The 25,568-nt window shown below is 40.9% G+C and overlaps 1 protein-coding gene across 1 annotated transcript in view; it reads right to left on the bottom strand.

Moving 5' to 3' along the window:
* The window catches only part of VOPP1 (VOPP1 WW domain binding protein), a 58,353-nt gene that overhangs the window by 20,266 nt on the left and 12,519 nt on the right, over positions 1–25,568 (bottom strand). The window lies entirely within an intron of this gene.

The following is a 25,568-nucleotide window of genomic DNA, read 5'->3' as shown; positions in this document are numbered from 1 at the left end:
TGCCGGGTACGTGGGAAGCACACATCGTTAGGGGCACTGCCAGAGTACAGACGGCAGCTCGGAACAATAGCGGCGCTTGAGAAAGAAAACCAGATGTCAAGCACAAACTCTACAAAGTACAAAATATTTCTGTGCATCCTGCTGGCACCCCTAGCATGAAATGCCACATTCATTGCAGACATAGCTCCAGGAGCTCCACTGCAAGTTGCATTCCCCAATCGCATACAGGCAGGGCATTGTGGGGCACCCGCCACAGAGCAGTGAGGAATATCTTGCTGAGGTTTTGGCAATGATTCCCTCTGCTGCTCCCACCTGACACCCACTGCTGGAGAGTGCTCAGCACGCTGGCAGTGCTTGGATCATCCTTCATGTTCACTTGGCAGCTCACCTTTAAATAATAGCTCGTATTAGTTTATTAGCCTCCCCAAATCCCAGAATACTAAATGAATCCAGTTAAGACAAAGACAAAGTGTTTTAAGATCCCTGACTCTCACTCCTCATGAATAAAAAAGGCTGCAAGCTCTTTAATGAGCATCTGATGAGCTAAATCACAGACAGATCAATTACAACCCATGAAGACAAACTGCTATGGATTAAATTGTTAAGAGTGGTACAAGAGATAGGGGGGAGGAGGAAGAGGGGGAAGATGCTTTTGATGCATGCGATCAGGCCTTTTTCCATTAATACAACAAGCTCACACTGGTCTTCGAGATGCACAAGCTTTAGTTTCTTCTGAAAGAACCAGAGTTTTTTCCTCAGGATAAGCACAACAGAAGCCTTGTTCCCCTCTCAAATTGATGCCACAGTCCAGGCAGCATATTCTGGAGGGCTCCATAGTTTCTGCTGGAGAAAGTGGTGTTCAAAGATCCATCTTTGCATTTGCCCTATTCCCTCCTCCCCCACTCTTCCTGCTTCAAGGTTTCCAAATTTTTAACCCTTCCTTCAAAGTATTTTCACTAGATGGCTGTTTTCTCTTATTCTAAAATTAGAAATATGTCAAGTTTCTCTCTATAACACCCTGGAAACATACAAGCATTGTAAACGCAGCAGGCGTGCTGCTAAATCACCGAAAAATACTTTGGCTCTTCACCTTTGGAGGCTGTAGATCAGCAGGCATTGGCTAAAATCCCAGTGCCAGCAGGTCGACTCCTTGGGAAGTCTCTTTCCAGAGTACAGCTTGGGGTGTAGGCCATTAAGTGTTTTTTCATTCCTACTTCTCAGCCAATATGAGTCACCATTTACCTCAACAGCCTTAAAGCCTTTGTCAGTCCCAAGCATTTTAATTGATGTTTTCCCAGCAATGTTTCTGAGTACATGGACCCTTTACAAGTGTAAAGCAGACATTCATATTCAGCAATCTTCCCCATATTTTAATCTGCTTTACAAGTTCTAAAATGAGTTGGAAAGATTCCTCCTTCCAACATCTCCCAAGTTATAGGACTTCTGTTTCTGCCTCTAAACAATTCTCTTTTTAAGACAGTCAATACCTTTACTACTGTCCTAAGAAAGGCTCCAGCTTGGGGTAGTTCGTTCTACTTTACAGGGCTTAGCTACTTGCCCTATACATCCTTTGGTGCCCTAATTTGCTTTTATATTGGCTCTGGAAGAGCAGGCACCAATCCCAATTCCACCTTTTTTTAATATCACAGTGCTATGAATACTGCATGGCAGTATTCATAGCACTGTGTTCAGCTCTCCTACAAGGAAATCGGGCACAAAAAGCCAGTGGACTTCAACTGTGAGCAGCAGAGCCAAATCTGATACACATGACATGTCAAACAGATTTACACGCATGGGGCGAACTGCTGCGGTCCCTGCCCAGTTCAACTCCTGCCGATCTCCATGGCAACTTTACTCCAGCAAAGCCTGACATAAGGCAGGCGACTACTAACCACTGTCTCTACTGCTGGTTAGCAGACCTCACAGGAATTTGCTGCTAAGAATAAGACAAGAGTGTCATTGACTCTAAGGATTTGAGTGTCTTTAGCACTCAGGTTACCAGAGAGATGAACAAGGTGGTCAGGGCACAGATTAATTTTTCCCATCCCACACACATCCTCTGGAAAAGGCTATGATAATCCTCCTCTTGCCAAGACCTAAATTATTCTTCTGACTGGTACTGGCCTCATAGCTGAGCTGGTGGAGAGCCATACGAGAGTGAGAGGAGACATATGCCATCAGCACCAGGCTCTCAGCCTTTGGAGAGTCACATCCTTATAATTGTTTTAGACTATTAAAACCTCAAGAAACCACAGCTGGCAGGAACTCACTGCAGCCGACAAAACAGATGCAAAGGGAAGAGTAGTTATATTACTGCAATACGATAGGACCTCAGACATCAGGATCGGTGCCCCCTTTGCTAGCTCCAGTACAAAGACAGGCTGTATCTCAGTTCCTAACAAGCATTCATTCCTGTATTTAAAAAGCCACTAACCCATTCACTACTAGCAAAATAGTACATCAATGGTTTTTAAACTAAGCTCAGGTACAGTCTTGCTGATACTTTCAACTTTTCTAGGCAAAGGGTTCTGCACATTTTGCTTATAAAATTCTTCCTTCTATGTCCTTTAGCAATTTGGCACAGCTATAAAATATAAATACAAGACTACATTCATTTTTTAAATAAATGATGCAGGTCTAATTGGGTGTGCATATGTATTCTTTAGAGAATTAATGGTATGCGAATTAGCCAGATGCTTGAATACATTCCTTAAGTTTGTATATCTGGAAAGAAAAAACACAAGCCTCATTTTTTTTGTTTGTTTGATTTTAAATAAATCAGCATCTGTCTTGTAGACTGTTTGCAAGACTGCAGCAATGCGAGTTGCAAGCTACCCTTTTCTGTGGCCTCTAAATTATTTCAGATTTCCTTTAAGAAAGGAAATGTGCTTCTTGCCACAGATCGAAATTGCAAATGTTACTGCTGCAAGTAAGAACAATGAGAAATAGGAGTTACTAAAACGTTAACCAAAGACTGGTTTTGATCACACCATAAAATACAGAACACAAATGCATATGTATGCACATGGTGTGGGGGACGACAGAGCAGGCAGGCAGCCTGCTCACTGAATGTTGGATGGTACTCCACAGATCATTAGCTATGCTTTGCAGGATTTGCAGAAATACTATCTGTAGCAGGAATGTCCTCCCCATTGCACATCATTATCTCTCAGTCCACAGGACAACAAAAAGAAAATAGATCTGACCAATTAATTATTCTTTGCAATCAAGGGAGCAGTGGATTCACACTTAGTGCTTTTATTGGAGGCCTGAATTAATAACAAAAAAGCAAAAGCAATTAAAGCTCCATATGCAAACAGTAAATACTTCCCAGTATGAGTACAGTACATTTTTGTTATAGGCACCAATGAAAAAGCAGCCTGCCATGGACAGCCCTGTTTGTGGAGGGCAGGGGGAGGGCAACTGCAATCTGTATGCTGAAGAGACATTCAGAGAGAGTTTGTGACATCTGCTCAAACAGATTCTTAGGAGACACGGGTCTGCTATCAATCACAAGGTCAATAAAACCCTGTCAGTTATCAGCAACCGAGAGCAAGCCTCTTTCTTTTCCATTATGTATTACAGTTATAAGGATGCAAGTAGGTAGATTCAGAAAGAAAAAAGCAGGTATTTAACAGTGACCTGCTATACTGACATGATGGAAATAGTTCCTGGTATTCTGAGATGACCTGTTTTGTTACATCCCACTTAGCTGGGTATATGCTATATATTAGTAGTGTGCAACTTGATCCAAATGTCATTCTTGTGGCTACAGCCTCTGGGGCCCTGGTAGGACTAATACACACATAAATAGGAAGGAGTTAGAAGTATATACAACATTAAACAAGACCTTATTGTTTCTGAGCATCACATAATCCTATTCCAACACAGAGCCAAAACTCTGTCTTCCATACAGCTAGATCAAACTAGTAATTGAGGAAATGGGAAGGACAACACCTTTCTCAGATCCTGTGGAGCCATATGGTGAGAAACAATATGTCTGTACCTGCTGCCTCTGTTATAGAAGGCCTCTTGCAGAACTCAGATCTTTCCCAGTTTTATTGGTTACTGCACCTGGCAAATACTCGATGAAGCCCAGACAAAAGAATGGGAAAGTCTGCAGTGCAACTCCGCACTAAATAAGCAGTTCCAGAAGGCACATTATTGGCTAGGAATCACAATGTTTTACAGGATCTGATCTTTAAAATTGCATCAGTTTTCAGAACACCATCCCTTTCAGCGCCTAGGCAAGAGGTGGAAGCATCAAATTAATTCCTACTTCTTCCCTGTTGATGCTCACAGCTGAAAGTAGTCCATCTGCAAAACTATTCTAAGAAACAGAGCTCACAAGCCAGTGAGTGTTACCAGTCATTTCTACTTATACTCTTGCCACAAAAGACAGAAGCAACTCTCACTAAAACCCAAGATTATGTTAAGGTATTTTTATTTACTGAGGTAACAAGGAAACAGAAGGATGCTCTTGTATAAAAGGATGCCTATTCTCTACCAAGCTTTCCCTCCCTTTTAACAATAAAAAGAACAAATACTATTTCAGTTATACACCTGTTTCATCAACACCAAGATTACAAAGTCATATAACTCACAGTATAAGGAATTATTTTCATATATTTCAGAAGGAGTTGGTTTTGGTTAAACTTTTTGCCTATTCTCTAAGAAAGAAGGGAATATTTCTCATATAGGATTCTTAAAAGTAACAACTTTTCCACCTTGAATTAATCAGTGTGTATTTTGCAACAGTAAAAGATTCCAGCCCAAGCAGCTAATTCTTATTACTTCTTGTGCTGCTCAGTGCATATGCATTAATCATCATAAGAAATAAGAGGCAAAGCAAGAGATCCTTATTTTTCGGAGTCCACGACACGGAGGGTGCGGGGTCAGCACCCCCCGGTCTCTGCCGCGCCCTCAGCACCGCGGACAGCACCCTCCGCACCACCCGCCCGGCTGTACCGCGCTCCCGTGGGACAAATCGTCTGGGTAACACCTTACCCATATCACCTCACTCACTTCTCAGTCCTCTTTCAGTTCTCAGCAGTCGCACCTACTAATTGTCTCTTCACATGTGTGAGCAATAAATAATATGAGAAACCGATAAGCACAACTATCAGAATCACAGAATATCTCAACTTGGAAGGACCCTATAAGGATCATTCTGTCCAAGTCCCTGTTCCTCACAGGACTATCTAACTCTAAACCATATGGCTAAGAGCATCATCCAGATGCTCCTTGAACTCTGTCAGGCTTAGTGTCATGACCACTCCCTGAGGAGGCTGTTCCAGTGACCAGCGACCCTCTCAGTGAAGAACCTTTTCCTGCTATCCAATTTGAACTTCCCCTGTCACAGCTTCATTCCATCTCCTCATGTCTTACTGCTCGTCATGAGAGAGAGATCACCACCTGCCCATCCACTACTCCTCTTGAGGAAGTTATAGACTTCAATGAGATCACCACTCAGCCTTCTGTTCTCCAGTCTCAGCAAACCAAGTGACCTCAGCCACTCCTCATAAGTCTTGCCCTCAAGGCCTTTCACCATCTCAGTCACCCTTCTCTTGACACACTCTAATAATTTTATGTCCTTCTTATACTGTGGCGCCCAAAACTGCACACAGGACTCAGGGTGGAGCCACACCATTGCAGAATAGAGTGGGACAATAACCTCCCTGGACTGGCTGGTGAGGCTGTCTTTGATGCACCCAAAGACATGGCTGGCCCTCCTGGCTTCCAGGGCACACTGCTGACTCATATTCTACTTGCTAACAACTCAAACAAGCATTGACTGCCTTGGATGGAAAAACTGTACTCAACCTTTTTCAAACTGTTTGGAAAATGCACTTATGATAGTTGTCACAGTTATGTGAAATATTCAGTTTGGATCTCCATCAGAATGTCAAGTCAGATGCTTATGAAGTGCCAAGAGATCCTCAGTACCAGAGAAGGTTAGGAGTTGCTTTACCTTCTTATTTCTGTACCCACAAACTCAGCAATATTTGCACAAACATAAAAGCTGCGGGAGTGGAGGGGTAGTTAAACCTTCCTGGTGGAATTGACCTTACATTGAAAGTTCTAATATAAGACCTGCAAGAAAGTATGAGGTATGCCACATATTGAATGCATTTTCACCCAAGAAAAGCAAAAAAGACTCAACATTCCACTGGAGCTTCAAGGGGGTAAGTGGCAGACGTTTTTGTTCCAACTGCAAGGAAACAGATGTAACATTTTCCCAAATCCACCAGAAGCAGTTGATCTATTCCAAATTGTACTGGGCAGGTTCCACAGCTCCAAAATTGAATTTAGCTTCTGCAATTACTCTGTTTCCTTTTATATGTGCATGAAAAATAAAACCAAGGTTACCATTATTTGCATTCTTTACGGAGCAAGTCATAAGTCACTTCGTAAAACAACCTATAAATTAGGGTGCATGGGGGGAAGGGATCATTTGTCAGGAATTGAAAGGAAGACCATGCCAAGAGTGAGGACATCCACTATTTCCACCTTCAATCTCCTTAAAAATGAAACAAAACTAATTCTATTTTTTTCAGATAAAATGATTTTGTGATACAATGGTTTTAATTTTAAGCCTCTAATGAACATTAATAAACTTTCAATGTCAGCGTTAACATGGACGCCAAACTTGCTTTCCTTTGACTAAGAACTGGAAGCTTGGTTCATCTCCAGCCTCAACCCTCGGTGGAGACTTACTACTCACAGGAACTGATGTTATCTACAGTACTATTAAGGGCAAAGTCTAGATTTGGGTTTTCCACATTTTTATCTAATCCCATGCCAGCATTCATTCCCTTCAGTCCATGCTGAACTGGCAAATTTGCCAGTTTCCTACATGCATTTCATTCTTCCACTTTAGCATCCCAAGAATGAAAACAGCCTTTAAATTACCTAGTACTTAAATCCTCAGGGGCTGTTTTTCATCTCCCATAATAATAAAAGCAAAGCAAAGAGACTAACCAAAAGAAGATGAATTCAGAACACAATTTTCTTAGTCATTTGCAGCGCAGACAAGATCAAGGCACTTAACAGCATTGTGCTACAGATGCCAATTAGTTAAGCTATGACAGCCCATCAAAGGCTGCAGGAAAATAGATTTCTTTGATGGTCACCAGGACACAGGGCAGTTGCTTCGGGAGTTCCTGGGCTTTGTTCTGTTGAGGTTATGCATCCCCCATGAGCTCGTTTGTTCCACAGAGAGAGAGCACAAGCTGACAGGACAGAGCGCAGCTGCATAATCACAGCAACTCTTGCTCCCCTCCCTAATACCCTTATTTTTCATTCTTGACATTTAATTCAGGGATGCACACCTTCCTCAGATTCTTCTTATGAGAAGATATTGGAAAACAAAATATTTTTTTATTCAACTAAGACTTTTCCCTTTTCTGCATTCTGAGATATTTGTTCAAAAACTGCAAATACTGGATCAAAATCCTTTGTGCTCAGAAGTCCTGAAAACATCTGTTACACTGAAGGTAGCAACTACTTTGTCTCAAAAAAAAAAAAAAAAAAATGCAGAATCCATGACCAATCACACGCCCAGTGCAGGGAACAAAAGAAATCGATAATAATGAAATATCATCTAAGTGCTGTTCCCCTGCAAGGTATGAAAGGTCAAGGCAAGTTCTCACCTTCAAGACGTTATTCTAGAAACCCATCATGTTTAGCATTAGATTGTTTTTAGGAGCATCTGTTAATTTGAAATCCGATTAAACATATCATGTGTATATTAAATTAGTAAGCATCTGAACACACTGGAGATTAAAGAGGTTACCTTGGAAACATTCTGATATTAGAAAACCAGTTTCTAAAAAACCCTGGCAAGTCAGAATCCAGGTACTTCTTTGAGCAGAAGCATCTACTTGAATGCTCTGCTGGGAGAAGCTTCATTCTTGGTCAACTCCCACCTGCTTAACAGTGAAGTCAATGCTTACCTATGGAAACTTCCATTAGCAGCCATCATTATTGTGTCCTCCACATCCTCACAAGGCAAATCAGCATCTCAAGGGAAAAGCACAGATGTATAATTTATGGTACAGGCCCAGTCTGGTTTAATGACCAAACTGGGACTGGAGAAACTGTTCTAAAGGAAACTTCAGTTCATTTGATTCAGCTATATTAGACTAACTACCTTGAAGTAAACACCAAAACTTTGATAGTAACACAGCAAATGTGAGCGTGGTCTGGTCTGCAAGCCTAGTTCATTGAACAGGACTGTGATACAACCATCTCCACATTGGAGTCCAGAAGACCATTTGCTCTGGGACACAGTTATTGGAACACTGAGAGGAGTTTATGGGTTTGGGTTCATCCAGACTAATAATCACATTTTTCTATTCTTGCAGTCTATTAAAGTTCCTACTGATTTGGCAGCAAACACCTCTCTTTCTCAGGCCAAAACTCTCATCAGAGAAAGAAACAGCTGAAGAGTTAACTGACTGTAATTTGTATTTGTTTAACAAGTCAATTCAAGCTTTCAGGGAGATGCTCTATTGTGGTCTTCAGGTACACTGAAACATCAATGCCTTTTAATTTAAACTAAGAACCTAAACTGACTCCTAATCAGACAGTCCAACACCCTGCCATAGCAATAGCATATGATTATTAAATTCCAGTGAGACAAATCCAACAGCTGTATCTCACAAATACTTATTTGAGCAGGAAGAAATACTAAGCATTTGTCCTTGGAGTATTTCCTGTTAAAGGACTACAATAGCAAATAAATAGATAACACTTTCAGGCAAGTAACAATGCCTTCTAATTTTCCAAATGAAGTCATTTCCTACATAAGACCTTAACATTTCCTTTTCTTTTATTACAAGCCTGAATGTACCTAAACAATAATCTGCAATGTCCCAAATTGTCCGATTTCAACATAAACCACTAAGAATGTGACATATCTCTTCATTTAAATCAAAAGCATGTGAGTTTTGGCATTTTTCTGAAAGGATCATTTCCTTGGTTTGAGTTATACCCTGAGTTTTTTCAAATTCAAAATAGCTTCCTGGAAGGAGAAGAAGAAAAAAAAAGGGTTCCAAAGTTGACTGTCTAGACAGAGATACTGGATACACATTAGCAGACAAATTCACATAACCTCTTTGGTTAGGTATAGAAGCCACGACTTGGCTCACATTTTCTTTCACCCCTCAAACCCCACTTCACAACTTGATGAAGGACATGCTAGATGTCGGTAGTTTTTTCCATTTCCTCCTCTCCTGTTATTCAGTGCATGCCCCTTGCTCAAACACCTGTCCATATACATGGATTTTGTTGAGATCCCATCAAGCTTTCAGCTGTGTCCTAGTTATCACTGTTGGACCTCTAGCTACCACTCTTGTGATCTGTGCTTCATCTGATGTTACGTTCTTTATTCCAGGTTGCAGATGACAGATCATATTCATGTATTGGGAAGTTACCTGACAAGACAAAAAAAATTCAGGATGCTGCAATGAACTCTGCTCTTCTCTTTGATACAGACTGCACAGACATCAAAAATCTCTTTGTTAAGGTTATTTCCTCACAAAGAGGAAACGTCGGGGACGTTCAGTAACTGAGAAGTGCAAGAGTAGAGATGAGGCATAAATGAAACATTCACTCTTCTTTAACACATGGTCTACACGCCAAAAAAGCTCAAGATCCCTGCCTGGAGGTATTGCTATGGACAGATAATAGCAGGTGATATGGCCGTAAATGTTTAATTTATAAACCTAGTAGCTAGAAAATTATTCAACCAGATTGAAAGCACTGAGGATTTTAATAGTGCCTGCCCACACTAACAGATGAAAATACAACCAACAGCTCAGAGACAAGCACAGACACACTTGTGTATTTTGGTCAGTGTTGATAATGTTGCATAAACTGAACTTTCGGAGAAAATTTAATCCCTGTGCAGGCAGTGGGCAACTCCACAAATATCAAGGGCATTGCTTCTGCTTTCACAGGATATGGTTTGGCTTGCTGCCCTTCTCTTCACAAGTCTGCCAGATGCTTTTCCAAGAGCCAAGTTCAACTCAGAGGGGAAACAGCACTACAAATGCACTACAGCAGTACAAAACAGCATCACCATTCCCACATTTTTCCAGGGCAGTTCTGAGCAGGAAAAGGACACTCTAGACTGTAACCACAAACATAAACTCACATATGGGAGAAAGAAACAGAACAGGAGCAGCAGGTAGAGAAGCAAGGAAGACAATGACATGCCCAAGATAACCAGCAAAATAAGAAGCAGAATAAAACCTGGGTTTAACCGGAATAAAGGGCAGTGACACTGAGCAACAGTCAAGGCTTCTTCCCAGTACGTTTCCAACAGGCTTCAGAGGTCAGAAACCAACAGGGTGGCAGTCAAAGAAATCAGAGGTAGTCTCTGAATAACAGGACACCATTTAGGAATGATAGTATCTTGCATAGGGTATTGATGATGGGACAGTTCCACTGGCTTTATCACTTTTACACTGCAGACAGATGGTGCACGTCCCCTCCATGCAAGGCAGTAGTTAAAATTTTTCACCTATAACCAAGTTTCAAACCAGGAGACCTTTCTGACACAGAAGCATGACACCATGAATTAGCTACATCTCCTAATGCCAGCCTGGGGCAGAAATCTTATCTTCCCACAGAGCAAGGCAAAAAACCAAATCCTTGGTTTTGTAATGTGCTTAGCCTCTAATTTGGGAAAGGAAAAGCCTAGCACCTCATCCCTGAGAGGTTGCTTGCCTTTGGCACACACTTGCTATTGCTCTTTTTCAATGAAAAGATGAAGACTTCTAACAGCTTAACTGTAATGGTGCTAACCCATGTCAATAAAACTATGCTTTGCTAAAGCAGAAGAAATCTTTAATCCACTTTAGAGACTCCCAAATCAGACATCAGATACCAAATAGTCTCAGTCTTTCAAATATGGGAATAGGACTCCATATACAAAGAAGACTATTACTGTTCACAGCAGCGAAGGTAAGCACATGCACAAATGTTAGGGGCAACAGATCTAGCTTTGCCCTTAAAGTTTTAGATCACATACACAAATGTTAGGGGCAACAGATCTAGCTTTGCCCTTAAAGTTTTAGATCACCAAGTACAAACAGCAAACCATCTCCTTTATTCATTTCCACTCAAATCCAGAAATATACCAACCCATTCTCAATGTTTTTAAAGGAATGGCTATGAATTCCCACAGTGATATGCATTTTTCTAAAATTATGTCCAGACTAAGAAATGGATGTCTAGCCATGACTTAGGTCACATGAAAAGACAAAACAATTGGACCACCTCTCTTTTCAGTTAAAGGACAAAAAAAAAAAAAGAAAAAAAGCATTCTTGCTAAACTGCTTTTCAAATAAACAAACAATGCACTTATGCCTGGTTCCTAGAGTTGCTTGATGGCAAGGCTTCTAAGGAGCACCTTCTTGAACTTTCAGAAAGGATAATGCTTCAGTGTGGGTTTCTTCTCATTTTTGCATTCACCAAGTGTTTAGTCAGAATATTAAAAAGCCCATAGAATAAGTGAAAAATTCATTTTTGCCCTCAGTGACCCTTCCCGCTGCTCTCTCTCGCTACATTTCAAACTTCAAGACAGCATCCTAACTCCATGTGAGGGATATTAATTCCAGGTGCTCAAATAAAGCACCAAGCAACACTGTGATATTCATTCTCCCCCAGCATTATCTCTCCATCTCCCCTCTGCAGCCACAGACCTGCCTGACACTGTGGCAGAAGGAGCAGCACAGGAGCCCTTTGGCAAATTCATGGATCCACACTGACCTTTCTTTTTAAAGTGTGGGCTCTGCCTTGTCATTCCTGACACATGATCATGCGACTTTTGGGAAGAGATTCAAGTCACTGGACTACTAACTGATACCTAAGAAATCTTGTTTTACAATCATCCTCTAAAGCTTCCCAAGCTTGATTTTAGAGTCTCATCCAAAGACCACCGAACTGGCTGCCGTGCATTTAGGCTTATGTCTCTGGCTAAGGGCACAAAACATAAATAAATCAAATTGTTTGCTGCCTGCCAGCAATCTCTACAAAATGCTAAGACAGATGCTCTTAGTAGCAGGACTTCTAAAGGAGAGGGTTGATTGTGGAGATCACCAGTGACCTCACTATGTGCCGAGGTACCACTAAAATCCCCAGAAAGTCATACCAGCAACCAGACTAAAGGCCCACACAACACCAAATAAACTAAGCGACCCTCAGCACTATTTGTTTTATGGATGCCTTCATTAGGCAGGGCCTTTTTTCAATTAAAAACAAAAAGTGAGCCTCTTGGGGGATCTATTTTCCTTTCCTCTTCTGACTTCAGCACAAACACACTAGAAAAATTATAGCCACAGTACAAATAAAAATAGCTGAAGAACTTGCAGCTGTTGTTAATTTCCCAAGTATTCAGTGTTGCCCATTTAATGATGGAACAATATGCTCCAGTTTCAGTCCTGGCACAAGGCTATCTGAGCAGGAGGCAGATATTTTAGCTCATGTGAATGCCAAAGGCAAGTCAATGACTACAGCAAGCAGCGAAAGGGAAGGAGGACAACATGATGTAGACCACTGGGTGTCCACATCAAATATTTTCTCCTGCTTTTTGTTTCTCATTTAACGTTATTAGTCAACTTCCCAGCTGCCTATATCAGGTTCACAGACTTACTAGCATGTTTAGCAGGAAAAAAAATGTGCTTAATAAAAAACTCATGAAGTGGAAAACATTTTTAAAGCTGAAGAGCTGGTTTTTCCTTCTATTTTAAGCATAGGGTGTTTCTAGTGTGAAACACAGGGAGGTTTCGCTTGCTTATCTCGCTGAATAAACCAACTTGCCTGTAGCCTGGATGAGCGGATTTCCCGTTTCATACAGAACAAAGTAATAAAGTATGTGGTATTTGTAGGAAACAGAAATGAAGAAAATACGCCTCTTAAACTTGGCAAGAAGAATCTAAAAACTAAAACCACTTTTGAAACACTGAAGTCAGATGAAGTAGAAATGCTTTCTTAGCTACACCTCTTGAGGCTCTGCATTCAGTTGCTAAGCATCTTCTCACGTGTACCCACTTACAAACCAGACTGAGCAGAATTAGCAAGCAGACAGTGCTTATAAATTCACACACAACAGACATGAGGAGCAACGAAGTGCAAAACAAAAATTAAGACTTATGTACAGGAGTAAAACTCAAAGGCTCAGAAGTGAAAGGGTAATCGGGAAACTTGATTATAATTGGAAATACAGAGTTTCTATCTTTATTGGGCTTCATTTGCCTCATTCCCATGCAGGAAGACACAGTTAGAGGTCACAAAGCCAGAGCATTTAGGAGGTAATAGCTAGTGGAAAAAAAAAAAAAATCTATTCTCCTCTTATTAAGGGTCCAATGACAGACCAAAATTTAAAACATGGTAAGTAAGTTTTAAAGAGGAGGAAAAAAGAAATTTTAAAACAAGTCAAAGCTCATAACATTGCCAAGACCCCTCTGTTATGCTCAGATAGTTTTAATCTACTCAAGGGAGGGGAAAAAAAAGGCCCCAACAATCCAGCCTTGGCCCAACAATTACTGCTGGCCAAGGCAAGCAGTGCTATCCTTCCTTGCAAAAGCAAAGGCTCAATCCAACACTCAACTGTTCAGAGACTCTGGTTTGGATCGCTCTATATAAATAAACTGCCTGGCAAATGTAACCAAAGTGGGGAAGAAAATGGGGCAGTTGGGTTGAAAAGCAGACATAAATAACAGTTTTACACGTGGCCCCATGCCTTCCTGCAGGTAAAGAGTGGGATTTCTTTAAACCCAAGGTGACCAGTGATGCAGATGTGGTGAAGCCTATCACTGCTGAGCACCTAAAGGCAGGCACAGCAGGCTGGTAGTGCCAATAGCACTGTGCTCCTGCCCTCAGCCTGAGAGTGGAGAAGAGCAACCACGTGGATCTGGCAGAATCTTCTGCAAAGGGACAAAGCATCAGTGAGAGTTGAGGAGAGTCTTTTGGAGACAGCTTGGTGTCCAGCTGTTCCTCAGGCTTTTGGGTTCTCCCTGACTTCATCTTACACATAGAAGGTGTCTTGGGTCCTTCCTGCTCCCTTCCTCTTGTTTAACAGAGCAAAGCCATATCCCTCTGCTGTCTGCAGAGACAGCAGTAATACAGCTGAACTCATTATTTATGTTAGATAATTATTCTGGTTGTTCACAGCTCAGTCTCTGCTTGTCCGCTCCTGTGCAAAGAAGATACTTGTACATATTAGGTCACATCACAGGACAGTAAATATATTGAGGCATACAGGCACCTATCCAGCCAGGAAAAGACCTAAAGGTTATAATCCCTGGTGCTAAAAGACAGAGCCTTCACTGTTTGAAGCAGACATGGTTGCTACTCAGCACTCTTAGATAGGGGCCTATATTCTCTGACAAGACACCAGCTTCCTGACATATTTCATTTTCTCTACAAAGAAAGAAATCAGATCCCAGAAGTGATTTTATTCAGCTTTTAAATTTAGTATTAGAGCTACCAATAATGTGAGCAATCATGAGGGCCACAGAGCAATCACAGAATTAGGTAAAACTCGTAAAACCTCCAGAAACAGAACTGCACACCTGGTATCACAGCAATGGCTGTGCACACACTGCAACATGAAGGTGATGCATGGAATGGGTGAAACAAGACCCCAGCCATCACTGGGCTCTAATTACCCACTTAATACAATGGTCTTGGAAAGAGAACTTAGCTAGTATTACACCAGTATGAACAGATCCTACACATGCACAAGCAGTGCTTGCTTGTATAACAGTTTGGAAACTTCTGCACACTCCAAGCCTAGTCTAGCCAGAAGCTTTCAGTGAGACGTCAGGGCTTGCAATTACACTACCAGGTAATGCTACCAAAGGGCTAACTATGTTTTCTTTTGAGTAGTGGGGGCGGGAGGGGAGCAGAAAAGAAAATATGCCATACAGTATATTTTGCAGGGGAAAAACCAAAATGAAGCCCTACACTCAGAATGACTAAATCTGTGAGATAACTCAATTACTTGTTCCAGGAACATCCACGTGGACTGCTCTTGGAACAGTACAATGTTCATTTAAATAAAAAGAAAGGAAAGAAAACATTACCAGGAGAAACCCTTCACGGTGAAACTGAAATTAGCACAGCTTTGCAATGGTACACTGTTGAAATTCTTTACATGTTTTTGTGTTGATTTGCTATAGTTCCGTTCAAAGAGAATGAAATATCAAACTTTTTTGTCTGCAGCCATCAGACTACAAAGCTCCCTGCTCAGTCTTTAAAGTAATCATAACCCCTTGACTCTAGCAGCTGATCTTGGGAGTGGAGAGGAAGATCACCAATGTGAGACTGACAACTAAACAGGAAAGATTACTAAAAATAACAAATCCACAATGCACCAAGAGTCTAAGGATGATTATCTGGAAATTCTTGTCCTATTTCAGATCAGCTCTGTAAATTTAAAAATCTAGCTATCCTAGTAAAGGCATTCTTAATAGGTTAGAAACATCTGCTTTAAATCAGAACAGACATCAGGAGGTTAAAAACAATAGGATGAGCATCCTTCAAAGGTTCACAACTACAAAGATCAGTCAAAAGAAGCAAGAAGAGAAGCACATGGTGCCAGCAAACCAGATTGTGAACTTTCAGCCTGCTGCAAATGACACTGAAGAACACAAATGAATCACAGAATAATCTAAATTTAAAAAAAATGTATATATGCAACCACATCCACCTAGATGGTTGGCAGATGTTTTGCAGGGATAGTGAAACAAGATCTGGACAATGGGAAAAGTGATGATGGTGTGCTGTTCACCAACTTCTGCAAAAGCTAAGAGATGGAAAGGAAAAGTCCATACGAATTTATTAAAGTATAATATAACCTCTTCCAGGTTATAGGGGCACAGAAAGAAGTCTCAGTTCCCTTATTTGTACCTAATGCATAACTACCAGAATATAGCACAGAGAGTGATATTAATTCTTTTCCCAAACTGTTTGAGGAAATTTCATCCTCTCCCCTATACTCTCACTGTCCCTGAGGTCATCTGCATCTCCAAGCATCTGTCTTGTTCTAGGTGCTCTTACATTTTAAAATTGCTTCAGTTGACCAGAGGTTTTTTTGAGCACCCATACTCAATGAATACCTTAGAACAGTTTGAAATGCTGAAAGTTTTTACTGGAAAAGAATGATCATGACACCTTTAAATTGAGCAAGTGAAATCAAAAAGGTGTTTGGGGGTTTTTCAGCTTGAAAGAAGGAAAACAAACAAAAAGACAGGGAAAAGGGGACCAAAGCTCTCAGTATCACATATTGCCCTTGCAGAGAAGTTCAGGCAAAGAAAGCATAATCACAAACCACCCTAGGAAAAGATGTCAGCAGAGCAGAGGTCTTCTGACCTGCCCAGGTGGGAGGTCTACCATTCAAGAGAAAGCACCAGGGTGCAGCCATCCTCACAGGTTGCCATGTCTGATAACAGACCACTGTCTGTCCATGCAAGTACCAAAACTTGAGCAGTGTTTTTGTTTATCAAACACAGCAAAACAGTAGAGGATAACATATAAGCAAACAGTACTAGTTTAGATCTGACTGGGGTTAGTAGGTAGTTTTACATTTTCTGTATACTTTGAAAATACACAATATACCAGTTGTATAGGCATCCTTCAAGGTACACTCAACAAACCTTAGGTAAACAGAAGGCTCGGAGGATTTTGTTTTGTTCAGTACAGAAGGTTCCATGTGCTGGATCCCATGAGATGGTGATGCTTCGTTTCCTGCCCCCCACCCCCCTCAACCAGTGAGGTAACCAGGGGCCTTCTGGCAGAGACATCTTGGGGCTCCTTTGGGCCTTGTGGGGAGACTCTGCTCTTCAAAGACAACACACTGTACCTGCCATGGGGGGTATAATGTTGCAAATACTTTAGCCACCAGTATTGCAGAGGGAGAGCATAGGAGGCAGCCAGATGAGCCAGTCTCACGCACAGAATGCAAAACCTGTCAAGTCTCCTGCAAATTAACTCGATGCCTGGTGCCTAGGCAGTTGCCAGCATTGCTGGAAACACTGCAAAGGATATTTACAGAAGACAAAGCCAGAATGTAAAACAAATTATGAGAAAGTGCCAACTTCTCAGCCTCAAACAAAGAGCTCGCAGCAGCCAGCATGCATACAAGTGGGCCTCTGGATTCACTGGCACTTGGTTGACTTCAGAGTAAATTCTTGGATTTGTCGCTGCCATTTTCCTTTGTCAAGAGCCAGCAATATTGTTTTGCTAATGGTTTATGCAGGAGTACTGGAGCCAGCAGCTTGCACACTGGTTGCTTTTATTGGTCTATTAAAATGAAATGAAGCTGGTGCTAAAGCTTTTATAATCATTTAGGTTATTTCATTATGAGTTCAGGGCCGAAAAGCAACCAATGGTGTGTTATATAACTGAGCAGGTAAAGTGTATCTGCCTCTCAGTCTAAGGAGAAATCCATATGGACTGAAGGGAAAATCAACAGTGGGAAAGTCAGTTCTCCAGAGTTTCTGCTGGTAGAAGCAGCTGTTTGCTGTACTTAGCACCACAGAAAAAAAGAAAAAAAATCAAATGGAAATAAATTTGCCAGAAGTAGAGTTTGATAGAAAGTATACCAGGATGACTGTTATTGCACATTTATCATTGGTTGCATCTAGAAGCCCTAATCAGGAACCAGAACATGCCTGCACAATCACTTCACAAAAAGGGAATAAGGACTATCAAAGTATAAAACAAAAGACACAACAGAAATCAAGATGCAAATAGAGGGGAAAAGCAAACAATGAAGCGAAATTCCCTGTCATGACAGCAAATGGTTTCAGATCCAGCTGCTCAAGGGCTGTCACATTTTGCATTCAATGGCATAGAGTCCATGCTAGGACCTGTAGAAAAGCAAGGGAGGAAATTGAAGGGGTTTATTGAAAGCCCTTCCCAGTGTTTGGAGAAAAGGCAGCAAGAACTTCACAAATTTATTTGAAGGTTAGGGTGGATTTAGGAAGAAAACACTAGGACCAGGGCAATAGGACAGTGATGCAAAAAGTCTTATTCTGACTACCTATTTAGGTTTTTATCTAAGCAACAGCAAATCAAGAACATTTTGCAGCATCAGGAGCATCAAGGAATCTCATACCAGTTTCTTTTGCAAACACCCAAACTAACATTACTGTTCATGTCCCTGTGTTTCTGCAAGTCTTCCTTGGAGTGTAGCATCAACAAATACCAACTACCCACAGTGAATGCATTAGCCTTGCAAGCCTACAAGTACTTTTATTTGGGATTTAGTTCTCAACAAGTCACCACTACCGGCATTCTTACCTAAACAGTGATTTTTTTAAAAGTTTTTTACATCTCATCTACACTGGCAAGTTTGCTACCTGATTTTTGCTACCTGTTTACCCAGGTAAACAAATAGACAGGACTATTTCCAATTCATCACAAAGGAAGCAGAATAGGTGTATCCATGGTTCAAAGTCTCAGAAAAATTTACAGCTGGGATTGAGCCAAGATTTCAGTGATTGAATTTCATATGTCATTCATTCAACTAGTTCAGGTCTAAAGTATAGCATTAAACTACTCTTCATCTACATGACATAGAAACCACAGGTCACTGACCTAAAGTATCAGATGTGCTTAAAACTGCCCTTCTCAAAAAAAAATATGACTACCCATGCATCAGCAAAATGTAGGTAAACTAAAATCTACAAAGACCTATGTGAACTGGACTGCACACATTTGAATTGAAAAAGAACAGGCAAATGGGAGAAACAACATGTCTCTGAGAAAGTGGCACCCAAGTTCTTATGGTTTCCCACAAGGTACATTAAAATTAGGGGCATATAATTTATGAAAAAAACTCCACATTGATGAACAAACTTACAGTTACTATAGGCCCACACCTGGAGCTCATCTGAAAACAAAAAACAACTAACCCACCATGTAAGATCCCTAGCAGCTAAACTCTGATTAGAAGCATTTAATGTAAGACACATTCAAGCTTTAGTTGGTAACAGCCCAACTATGTAATCTGACTGACAATACAAATCAAAGCTTATAATCCAGTTCTTTTGCCAGTAGTTTGTGTCTAGATAATCAAATTAGGGTTCAAAAGGATCAATTTTCTTTATTTACAGTAATACTGAAATGAGTAAAAATGACATGGATACAAATGCTAACAAACCTGCAGATGATTTTCAGTTCCCCCTGCATCTCACCACTGTGACAACAGTTAGATAAAGAAGGCAAAATGCAGAGTAAAATGTGTTTTGAGAACTTTCCATTAATCTCTGACTCTCCATATATATCCATAAGTGGTCAAATTTGCCTACAGTTTCAAAGGCAGAGCACAGTTAAGAGACCCCAACAGCCTGGAAGTCCCACTTCATCTTGTGGCCTGTGTCTTGGCATAGGTGCCTTTGCCATCTCTCAGTTCAACTCTGGTACTAACAGATGTTTGTGATATACCATAAAGGCATTAGTGCCTCAGAAAATCTAACAGGCACCAAGTATCAAAGTGTACTCTCTCAACAACACAGGCTACAAAATAGAAAAGAAAAAATATATCAACAGCTTCACCTCTACTCCTGCCCAAGAAAACCCCACACCTAAAACTCACCGCAAACATAAAAAACAAATTCTACTTTCTCTCTACTGTCTACAACAAAGTTTCATACCACATAATATTGAGCCTCTCATCTGAAAAATGCCTCAGCTCACTGAAAGATGACCCAGAACAGATATTAGCCATGTTGTTTGGTACACCACTGGAAGATACCACTGCAATGGTGGTAGGACAGCTATATGAGACAAAATTTAATCCTAAATAATAGTGTGAGCTACAAATTACATAGTAAAACTTCCATTTCTGTAGTACAGAGTCAGTCACGATGATAAGCAGCCTTTATGTTCACGCTGCAGAAGAGAGATGAGCGTTTGCTACAGAAGCAGTACACATATTCCAACCATCTTCTGATAGCTGCACTTATCCACAGTCCTTCAAGCTAAAATATGTCCATCTCTTCCTACAGGTACACTCAAACAAGCCTCCAAGCACTGAAATTTGAAAATTAAATTCACAGGAGGTGAACACACACTAGTTTTCCCCTTGTCCAGCCCCACCAAAAGCAATGAAGCTCCACAAGTCATAATACACGCTTTTCAGGTAGGTTTCATGGCCTTTAGCTCTCTGTGTTGACAAGTCCCTTACACAGCTAATAACTCCTTGCAGAATAAGTACAACTAAAAGTCAGTAACACTACTGAAACCCAGTTCAAACCAATTAGTTATTTTATTACAGTTCCTGAAAAGCTCAGAAATTAAAATTAGCTTTATTTTAAAGATCAGTTTGAGCTCATTTTCCCTATAGAAGGGAAATTCAAAATTTTCAGCAGATACTAGTGACTAATTTCCCTCTTAGGAATTTAAAGTCCACCTCTAAGTTCCTTTTTCTGCTTTCCAAGAAGTGCTTGTACCTAGAAATCGAAAGTATGGAGACAGACAACCACAAAGATGGAGCATCTGCCTTTCAAGAAAAGTCTAGAAGGTTTGGGAACCTTCAACCTGGAAAACAGATGCCAGGGTGATGAGCAAGAGCAAGGTTGAATGTGCAGCTGAATGAGGCTGGATACAGAACTATTATTTGCCAAGCCCCACAGCATTAGTTTCAATGAGTGCCCCTTGTCCTAGCAGAAAATTCGTTCAAGAAATACTCCTTTACACAGTACACAGACAAAACCTAAAATCCCTTGTTGTTGCAAGAGACTGTAGAAGAAGACGGATTCAAAATCCATGGAAGACAAATTCAAACCAGTAATTAAAGAAAGTAAAAGTGAGCTACACCCTTATATTTCTGATCCAAGTGGTCCATATGTTGGAGAAGCATGAAGGGATCAGAGCTCAGACAGTGGGCAGGCTCACGGCCTTTCCTTGCACAGCACCTGCCACTGACTGAGACACAGTACAGATACAGACACTTGTCTCACCCATCTTATTTCATTCAGTCTTGTAGTCACATATATTTGTCAATATGCAATTAGCAAGAGCTAAATTAATAAATGGTTTGAACAGAACACTACTTCTTAGTGTATCTGAAGGCAACAAGGCAAAAAGCCTTTACAAAAGGTGTCAGAAGTATCCTTATAAAGCAAGACAACAAAATCCCTTTAAAAATACCCTCAAAGAAATGTTTGCATTCTTCCAGCAGAATAAGTTTAGGACACTAAACAGATTTTTAATGTGCTAATCTTGACAAAGTCTTTTAAAATAAAACCAGCATGGCAGCAACATATTTTATTTCCTACTTCATACCAAATAAATGAAATATTTATCATTCTGTATAATCACCACTTATTTGAGTTTTAACCACTACCACATTAGCTGGGGGTAAGCATGAAATATTAATTACTTAAAACCTACACAACATGTATAAAACATTTCAGACACGTGAACTCTGACTCTTCAGAGAGTTTGAGAAACAAACTAGCCAATTCATCAAAACACCTTCTGCAAGTTCATACATGGAAAAGTTATGCAATATTCAATATGCCATTAAATATTCAGACTTCCTCTACAAAGGTGCAGTCAAAGAATACAAAACCCATTATTCTGCAGATTTATAAATCCATAAACAACTGCAAAGACAATCCTAGGCCTACAAGATGCAGACCATCCAATTAAACACAACACGATGAGTAAGAAGAGCATCTCCTGTCACCCACGCAAATGTCCCACTGAACTTTATGGTCTACGAACTGGCTAGATGAGGAGTTAGAAAGGTGTTCAATTTTGACCAACACCTCCCAAAGAGACACATATAACACACGGATAGGTCTATGCAGTAGCGTATTGAGGGTTCTTTTCACGAAAGCATCACGATGAAGTATGCTGATTTTTGCTGGGGTAGAGTTAATTTGATTCACTGTAGCTAGTTTTGGATTCGTGCTGGAAACAGTGTTGATAACACAGAGATGTTTTAGTTACTGCTGAGCTGGTGCTTACACAAGGTCAGGGCCTCTTCTGCTTCTTTTAATGCCATGCTAGTGAGGAGACTGTGGGTGTACAAGAAGCTGGGAAGAGACACAGCCAGGACAGGTGATCCCAACTGTCCAAAGGGATATTCCATACCATATGGTGCCATGTTGAGCGTATAAAGCTGGGGGAAGAAGAAGGAAGGGGGGACCTTCAGAGTGATGGCTTTTGTCTTCCCAAGTAACAGTGATGGAGCCCGGCTTTCCCAAAGATGGTTGAACACCTGCCTGCCCATGGGAAGTGGTGAACGTATTCCTTGTTTTGCTTTGTGTGCACAGCTTTTGCTTTGCCTGTTAAACTGTCTTTATCTCAGTCCATGCTTTTCCTGACTTTTACCATTCTGATTCTCTTCCCCATTCCACTGGGCAAGAGTGATGGAGAGGTTGAATGGTGCCTGGTCGCCAGCCAGAGTTAAACCACAACCCTCCTTTTCGGCTCCCAGCCTGGGACTTGAACATTTTGAGATAACAACAGGTTAGACTGGAATGGGCTAGGTGAAATTTATAGCTGTTATTGCTTTTTGGGTATTAATCAGCAGGCTCTTGTGCTTGCAAGGCTTTCTTGCTTTACTGTATGTCTGTGCTCATTACTGGCTGCTTTTTGCTTTAGCTACTTCCTGTACTGCTCTGCTGCTTATCTTCCTCTGCTGTGCCCAGGAACATTTTGATAACAGCCATGGCAATGTGCCTGGGCTGGCAGATGGCCAGGGCATTGCTGCCGGGCTGGACAGGCTGGAATTCCCATGTGAACTCAAGTCAAAGGGACTGTCACCCGTGGATGAGTCCACACCAGAGCAGAACACTCCAGAGTGTCTGTGGCTGTAGATAAGCCCATGCCAGAGCAGGTACATCCCAGAGTGTCTGCAGCCATGGTTGTCTGTGCTGCAGCAGGCGTACCTCTGAAGGGATTATGACCAATGGATAAAAGGCCACACTGGAACAGGTGCATCTCAAAGCAGCTGTGGGTAAGAACATGCCACAGAGGGTGGTGCCCCTGAAGAAACTGCGGCTCATAGATAAGGCTGCACTTGGAGCAGATACAACTCTAAGGAACTGCAGTCTGTGGATAGATCCAAACTGGAGCAGGAGCAAGTTCACTGCATTATGAACCATACCCTATGGTCTGGTACAAAGGGACGAGCGGTGGAGATTGCAACAGAGATACCTCTAAGTGTTGTAACACAATATTTGACTTGTATGTTATGGGAACTACTATAGCAGAAACACCTGAACCAATGGAGGACAGCCATTATAAGAAGCAGGGCAAGTGCAGCAACAACCTAACCTAAGCTGGCTCCAAATGATGGAAGAGAGTTTAAGACCACTTAATGGCAATGCCTGTGGCTCCTTAAGGTACAGTCCTAACTGTATCACAAGTCAAGCACTGCCTAAGGCTTTTCAGGCCAAGAAGAAAGTTGATCTGATCAAGGACATTAAACAAAGGGAAACTGAGAAATTCATCTTTCTCAGTAGAAGGAATTAAACCAATATCCAGATTTTTTACTTTTTTAAAAACAAGGTTTCATGAAAGGCCTTTAAGTTCATTAGAAAAAAAAAAACCACCCACACCATGAAAGAGAGGACTAACAGAGAGGACCCTCAGCCCATAGTCAGAGAGAGCATTGCTTGATGTGAGAACCAACATGTTACATGGCAAGCAACAATTCTGTGGTACTTGGTCATCCTGCTTAGTACTCATTAAAAGGATATCAGAAATCCTTCTTCCTCACCTCTGTTAATGGTAGAATCTGCTCAGTTTCATTTAACCCAGCTTTCAATTAAAGCAGTTCAGTCAAACTTATCTGTATTCCCTATGGTTTCAAATCCATAGCTTCCAAGACTACCTATAAATAGAAGTCGATCACTTCTTAAGTGCTAAAAGAAAAACATGCAACAAAAATCAAAGAAATGTACCCAGGTCTAGCAGCAAAGCCAACAGCAGAAACCCACTTTCCTAAGTGACACTGCCTTTAGCCATGGGGTCATACTTTTATATCGCTTCTTATAAAGTATAGTAGATAACACAAAAACACTGGTTGGAAAAATATCTTTAAATATATGAAGAAACGAATGAAGTAAATTATTTCTAACATAAGGCAAGCTCTAAAGTAGTAGCTTTTTTTTTTTTAAACAACAGTTAAAACTAAATTCTTCTGCACCAAACAACGAAAAGTCATCCGCATCACCAGGATTCATTCTCAACTTTGCCAACAGATCCATCTGAGGGGCAAAGCACTGAGGAGGTAGAAGCTTAGGCTGTGTATCCACCCACAGATGTATTCCCTCTGGGTCAGACTTGAGGCTTATTTGCAAGGCATATGTGTAGGCCTGCCTGCACTGTGTCTGCCTGACAGTAGAACAGGGGAGTCTCAGGGGACATTGTACAATCCAGCACTATTTATGCACATAAAATTGGGATCACAGTCTGAAGACACAGGGTTTCCTGTGAGCTTAAATCCACAGTGTGCAACAGGAAACCCAGAGTGTCAATTATATACACTGGTACAAGAAAGTTTAGGATTGATGTCGTTGATATGCATGCTTTTATTTGAAAACTGTTTCTTTTCTATTAATTTCACTGCACAGAGTACTTGGATGGCATCTCAACAATAGAGGTGGCCAGTGCTACATCAATCCTAATTTGCCAGCCCTGTCACCAGCCAGAGAAATATAAGATTGGAAAATTGAACCAGTCCAGAAAAAATTTAAATCATTGAATTATTTCGAAATATTAGGAAAAAACCTCTCAAATAAACCAATTAGAGCAGCACATATATGAGAGACTTAGACAGGAACATATAAAGTCACCACTTTATGTATTAAACATCCAGTGCCAGGAACATTTCATCAGATCATATAAATAGAACTTGAAAAAGGTATCCAAGGCTGCCTTAAGGAAAAGGACAGTCTCAAAATCAGCCTCAGCATGAATTCCTTACCAGGAAGGAGCTGAGGAAGGTACCGTGAACTGGCACAGCAATGTCAGTAACACAACAACCCTGAAAAAAATCTGAAAAGAAAAGACACTACCAACACCCTAAGCCCAAATGTTATACAGATCTGTTTTACAATAGTCTTTAAGGTTGGAAAAGGCATATTAGGCACTGCCTTCTCTGCAGCTTTCACTGTACCACTTTCCCATCTCCCTAGTTATTGGAAAGAAATGGTGATTATTTGAAATACATCTCTTCTGTATTGCCAGTCCTTGCCTGAATGTGCAACAACATTCATGGCACCACCTCGAGGTGCTCTCAACATAGAAAAAAGGAGGAAAGACAGGTTTTTATGAGCTATTTATTAAATATAAATACTTCATATCAGCATATGAATTAAATATGTAGCAGCAGGTAAACTCCAGATACTGCCAGCTTGATCTGAAACTTCAACAGAAATCTTCTGAGAAATCCAATCATATTGAGGAGTTGGGTACAAGAATGTAATTTTTGGGGTTCTGAAATCATGTTTACTAAATACCTAAAACAAAAACAAAACTAAAACATATCTTTGGGGTTTTCAGCACCCATAAAGTGTACAAAACGACACATC

The sequence above is a fragment of the Manacus vitellinus genome, unplaced genomic scaffold, assembly GCF_001715985.3.
Source record: "Manacus vitellinus isolate BGI_N305 unplaced genomic scaffold, ASM171598v3 scaffold_3_pilon, whole genome shotgun sequence".
Taxonomy (NCBI): Eukaryota; Metazoa; Chordata; class Aves; order Passeriformes; family Pipridae; genus Manacus; species Manacus vitellinus.
Note: the sequence above shows the minus strand (reverse complement) of the source record. Positions and strands in the feature narration are given on the sequence as shown.